Raw genomic sequence first — 6,000 nt, 5'->3', positions numbered from 1 at the left:
CTGCTGCCCAGGATATTTTATTTCAATTGAAGAAATAAGAAAAAGGCTATGGATAAAGACATTCAAAACTTAAATTAAAATGTGAAATTTTAAAAGATTTTTCAAATTTTGTCATGTGTTATTTTCCCAAGGTTTCATTTCTTTCCTGATCAAGTTGCTAAATTTATGATTAAATTTGTAGAAAAATTACTATAGAGAAACAAGTGATACCAAAGAAGCTGCCACATATTCAGAACATCTGGAAAAATGCAGCTGTTCTGAGGTTTTATATTCTTCTGATCCCTCAAAATTTTGTCATTTAAATGAAGAAACATCTACTCCTCCTTTCTATTTTTTTCTCTGTCCTTCAACTCCTTTCAAATCTGTGTTACAGGAAATACATTTTGAAAGTATTACCTCAACAGCAAATTATTTTCAAAGAACTATACAAGCAGAAATAAGAACATTCATTTCACTCACTGACACAAGCAAATGTTTATACTTTATACCTTTACTACACCTATGGTGCTTTCTCCTCATCTCAAGAACCTTTTCCAATTATTTCTAAAGCTGTTAAAAGTGATATCCTGGGCAAGATTGATCATAGGTATGATCTCTAGAATATCATGATTTCCCTGAAAAGGCATTACTCAATCTTATATTTTCCTCAGGTATGAATTTTTTATTTTTACTCCTGAAGTTTATCAACTTTTTCTTAGGTTCAGTCTATATCTTATTCTTATTTGATGCCCTGTTTTCTGTGCTTATTTATTCTTTATTGTTTTTTGTCCTTCTCCTCTTTTTGTAAGCATAGGAATTGCCTTTTGTTTTCTTCTTTCTAACTATTTCTTTCTAGTTCTTTGTTACTTTCTTTCCTATTATTAGGAGAGGTACTATCATCATGGTATGACATAACTGAAATATGTGTGTGGTGAATGAGAAAAAAGGATGGTGAGAAAAGGTTAAGCTGCACAGTAGTAAATCCACTTACTCTTTACTGGTCCTCCTTACTTCCTTATCTTTCTTCTCTTTGGCAACCTTGGGGCCACACTGATTGAACCAGTGCAGCCACAAATAGGAAGCATAACAAAATTTCACAGAGCTTATGCAAATTTCTACATTTCTAAGGTCAAAGTGGCCATTATTTTAGCTAGGCGTGATCTCCTGAGTAGCAAAACTAATTGCTGTATCTAGTTGAGCAAACTGCTGGTAAAGTAATATTTTTTATATGATAAATGTTTTCTGAGAATTCAATAACAAAGAAAAAAATATCTCCCTTTCCAAGCTGAACTTTACTGACCTTATTTGGCAGCCATCAGATCTTGCTCCTAACCTGAAGCCCTACTGACAAATGGTAATCATTCTGAAACAGTGTCTCTCAAAACAAAAAAACATACCACAGTCATAGATCACTTGAAATAACTTGTATTTCTCATGTTTCAGTTTTCTTTATTTACTTGACAGTAACATTGTTATGGACTCTCCCTAGACCTGCTTTGACATCACTTTGCCATCTTAATTTGACATATCACAACTGTCTCTGTTGTCTGACAAGTTCTTTCAGCATGAGGGTTTCTCATTGCAATAAAATCTTCAGACAACAACTACAAAGAGAACAAATCATAAAATTCCATACCATCAAACCAAAATAAGATACAATATAAAGGAATAGATGTTTAGCAGGTTGGAGGGTTCTTTTTGAGGGAAGTAAAATTTAACATAAAGCTACACTGAATACAGTAAAGATATAGTATCTTAGTTCTTGCAAAAATAATCCCAGGCCTGAAGGAAGTCTGTTAATACACAGATAAATTGAGCTTGATGGTTCATTAATGTTTATGCTACAATTAACATTTTTTTCTATCAAAAAAGGCTCTATAAACAAGTACATTTTTAAGATTCAAGTGTAGTTTCTCAAGTTAAGTCTACAGCTTTTGTGCAATATTCCTTTTTTAAGCCTTGAAGGCATGGAAACAAGCACATCCATATCCAATGGGATGAACTGTAGAAGTGCCTTTAAATCTTTAGGATGAGTAAGGTAAATTTGGTCACTAATTAAAATATTTCATTCTGCATCATAAGAATGGGTGATAAGTAGACACAGAGTTAAGGAATACAGAAGGAAAAACTGTGACCAGCCCTAATGAGATGAATTTTGTAAAGAACCTGTACATAGAGCTCAGGCTGCATGGAGAAAGATCATTAGACTATTCGAGAGAAATACATCTTTCAGGGCAAAACCTGATACAGAGATGTCATTTGCACCCTATAGATTATCACAGTCAGGTAGTTCTCTGGAAAATATTGCCAGTATAATAAAGTAGATTGATTCCCCTTTTAAGCCTTTAGAGGACAAGGGGTGGGGCAAATACCAGCCCAACTGTTTCAAGTCCAAAATCAGGCAGAGTCCCCTGCTGAGTTCTGAATGATGAATTAAGTGGAATAAGAACCAGAGAACCTCTGCCTGTGGGGAGCTTCAGTCACAGCATGAACATCCTGTAGATACTGAATACCTTTTTGGCATACCACCTCGTTTTTCTTTGGACCTGGACAGTGGAGGAGAAAGTAATAAGGGGGGAAAAGGTGGCTGTTCTCAAAAAAATAAATTTTTACGACTTAGTCCAGTGTTACCATACAGCACTGCTGTGTACCTGATATGATGAGTCCACCTACAGGTTGTGTTACAGTAGTGCCTGTATATGTTAAGAACATTCTCCAGAATCTTTTAAAAATTATTTCCTTGAAATAACTTTAAATAGGTCTCTTGCTACCTTTTTTTATTGTTGCGGTATAAAAACTTACTAAAAAAAGAAAATTACTTCCCAGTAAAGCTGAAAGTTAGACTAAGAATAAAGACAGAAGGACACTTAACCTGGATGGTATTACAACAAAGATGGACTATGAAGATACCTGGGAGGGTATTCTTCTAGAGTTATAAGGCAAAAAGACCAGTGTTTTCCAGGCTTTACGGCTTGAAACTGGAAAACAGACTCATCATCATGGCTAGGCTTCGCGAACGAAGATTTGAGAGGGGCTCTACTCGCTTGAAGAAAGGTCACATAGTAACTTCAAACACCTAGTGGATTCTACTTTCAGAGCTTCTTTAGAGCAAACCTTACTACTTTACACTGTTACCAGCTTTTGCTTTCCTAAGGACATTTATTTATTATTATTTGTATTTTTTACACCTGCACTTTCCTAACTAAACTTTCCAATTAGTCTCACATTTTCCAGTAATTATTTTTCGTCACTGGCAACGCAAAAGAACAACACCAATTTCTGTCTACTGGGAACATCTTAAGTTTTGACTTGTAAAGATATCTTGATTATTAATCAATGTAATAATGATAATATAATCAACAACATATAATCTGAGTGCCAACAATTTCTACTCTTAAGTTACACTGGGACCACACAAGTCAAAGACAGAGGAGAGGGCATAAGCAGTTAACCTCTGTTCCACAGTCTAATACATCTTAGTAAGTGTCCAACTCATTAGACAGGGATAGAGTGGCTCATATGTGTAATTAATTATTGGCAGGTTTACTTTCAAAAAGGTGCCAGATGCTATGCATTTCCTAGTTGCTATCTGGATCTCTGAACTATAATATTTCCTGCCATGTTAAACATCTGTTCAGAACTTACTTCTGCACACAGAAACTTCAGTAAATCAGGAGTTAAGTCTTCAAAATCGAACGTATGTGTATCCTCTTTCTGGTGTTTGTAATGATATCCCTTTAAAGGTGTCATAAAGGAATACTGTGTGAAAGAAAAATGTTCTGTAACTGATGTTGGGGTCATTATAGTTTGAAGATTTCAATGTGGATAAATAACAGAGACTTCTTTTTTGGCACTTGCTCTTCAGCTTTCCTCTTAATTGGCATCTGTCTTGTCACTGGTAACATACTCTGAAAAACTGTGGAAGTTGCAAAGCTTTGAACCTTGACTGTGCTGGAGCATGTGTAGATAAATAGGCAGATTTGAATATCATCTTAACACTTCAGCATTTCTTTGTTCCTACCATACAGACTTCCGGAAAACTAGTGTTGTTTTCTGTCTCCATGTGTGTCTGACTCATTGATATTTTTAGTAAAACCCAGAAGCAGTCCCAAAGTGTGTGCAGAAACATGAGCACACTGTGGAGCCATTCATTAGGATACTATGAGCTAATCATACCAATCATAGAGAGAGAGTTTCTTACAAAAAATTTCTGACATGCCTATAAATCGCAGTTTGAAATTCATTACCTTTTTTTCCTGTTTATGAATGGATTACAACATGTGCAGGCAGAATTTCAATCGGTAGCAGTATTTTAAAATATATCCATTGGAGGATTTCATGCCCTGTTTCAAAATGACCCATTGTTTTCTTCATGATAAAAACTTAATCTTGCAAATTATTTGCAGATATTCATAATGTAAAAAAGGAAAATATATAAACTTTACACTTACTGAAGTAAAGAATTATCTGTAACTCATTATTGTTCCAACCTCTTTATCTAACAGGGCTTATTTTCAAGCAGTAGTGTGATTTCTCTGGGATCTGTTTGTGACTGTTTACAGAGAAGATAAAAAGAAATTTATGAATAGGAATCCTACTGGCATAAATTCAGGAAAACTCTTATAGAGGGCTATAGAGGTCAGGAAATTACTGGATTTAACTGCACTGTGCTAAACATGCATCACCTCTCCCTAGACAGAGAAGAAGGTACACTGAGACACCTACGGCACATGGAAAGGAAAGAGTGGGATGTGGCAAAGCAGAGGAGAAATACATTAAGAACCCCTTAGCCTTGAAAACAAATTCAGAGTTCCTGACTCCGTTAGATTCCTTATCCTGATTTAACAGAGTGATCACGTCCAGGGAGACACACATAGCAAATGACATTAGCCTGACCCCTCCGCAGAAAGTTTTAACATTCATCTTAATTTCTAAAAGGGGTTCTCTGATGTCTAATAGGGTTGAGTTCCACCACTCTTTGTCTCCCTTTATCAATTGCTTTCCTGTTCCTTATGCTGCAATGCCCATAGTATTGTACCAATAGTACCAATAATTATATTACACAGCTGCAAATTAATTGGATGAGATTTTTTTGAATTACTATTCAGTTTTCCATTTCTTCACTAAATGTTGATGGTGTACCCCAAACAATAGTGCAGAGGAAATACTGAATCTGATTAAGAAACACACATGTAACTACTGCCTCACCCAAGAAGTTATTTCATAACACTATTTATTTATTCCTTTTCCCTCTTACTTGCTAATATTTATTAATTTATTTCCCACAGAAAGTATAAGGTATATCTCCAGATTACCACAGTATCTTAGGAAAATTGTTGCCTTGGTTTTCCTAATGCAAAACTCAGTATAGTTCAAGGAAATAAGAAACTAATCACAATATTGATAGACGCTACAGTGATATCACACTTGTGTTTTAAAGTAGTGTCATTTAGCACTCGACTTCTATCTGTGGTTTCAAAAGGAATGTTTTGGGCAATTTTTCAATTGTTTCAAGAAGCCTCCTGTCAAACACCATACAAAGCTAGTCCATCACCACTTCTACTGAATATTTTCACAGGGCCATGTGGTGAGTTAATGAAGAGAAGCATATTCTGCTCCTATCAGCACAAAACCATTCCCTGTTTCATCTGATTTGAACTGTGCAAGTATCAGAAACATATCAAATATAAACCAAAGAATTTGTAAGACATTTTTTGGAGAAGAGGTACCTGGCTGACCTCCTACTCAGCTAATGATATAAGAAAATAAAAGCACTGGTGATGTTTGTTTGGTATCTCACTAAAGAGAAGGGAAAGCATTCTATGTGATGTGTTTCGATCGTGGACCTATTCTTATAGTTCAAGACAGTCCAAGAATAGCTGTAGTGAAAATATTTTTACCCATCTGTGCTTGACAAAAAGAGGATATAGCTTTTCTTTCGTCTACAGATCAGATTACACTTGCCTGTAACATTTTCACCTAAAAGCTAGAATGCTGTAATGTGCTTTACATGGAGGGAAT

At 35.3% G+C, this 6,000-nt stretch overlaps 1 protein-coding gene across 5 annotated transcripts in view; it reads right to left on the bottom strand.

The window, feature by feature from the left end:
• The window catches only part of NBEA (neurobeachin), a 478,282-nt gene that overhangs the window by 264,474 nt on the left and 207,808 nt on the right, over window positions 1-6,000 (bottom strand). The window lies entirely within an intron of this gene.

The sequence above is a fragment of the Empidonax traillii genome, unplaced genomic scaffold (assembly GCF_003031625.1).
Source record: "Empidonax traillii isolate 1590-97213 ecotype Southwest subspecies unplaced genomic scaffold, ASM303162v1 scaffold670:size792703, whole genome shotgun sequence".
NCBI classification, from domain to species: Eukaryota; Metazoa; Chordata; class Aves; order Passeriformes; family Tyrannidae; genus Empidonax; species Empidonax traillii.
Note: the sequence above shows the minus strand (reverse complement) of the source record. Positions and strands in the feature narration are given on the sequence as shown.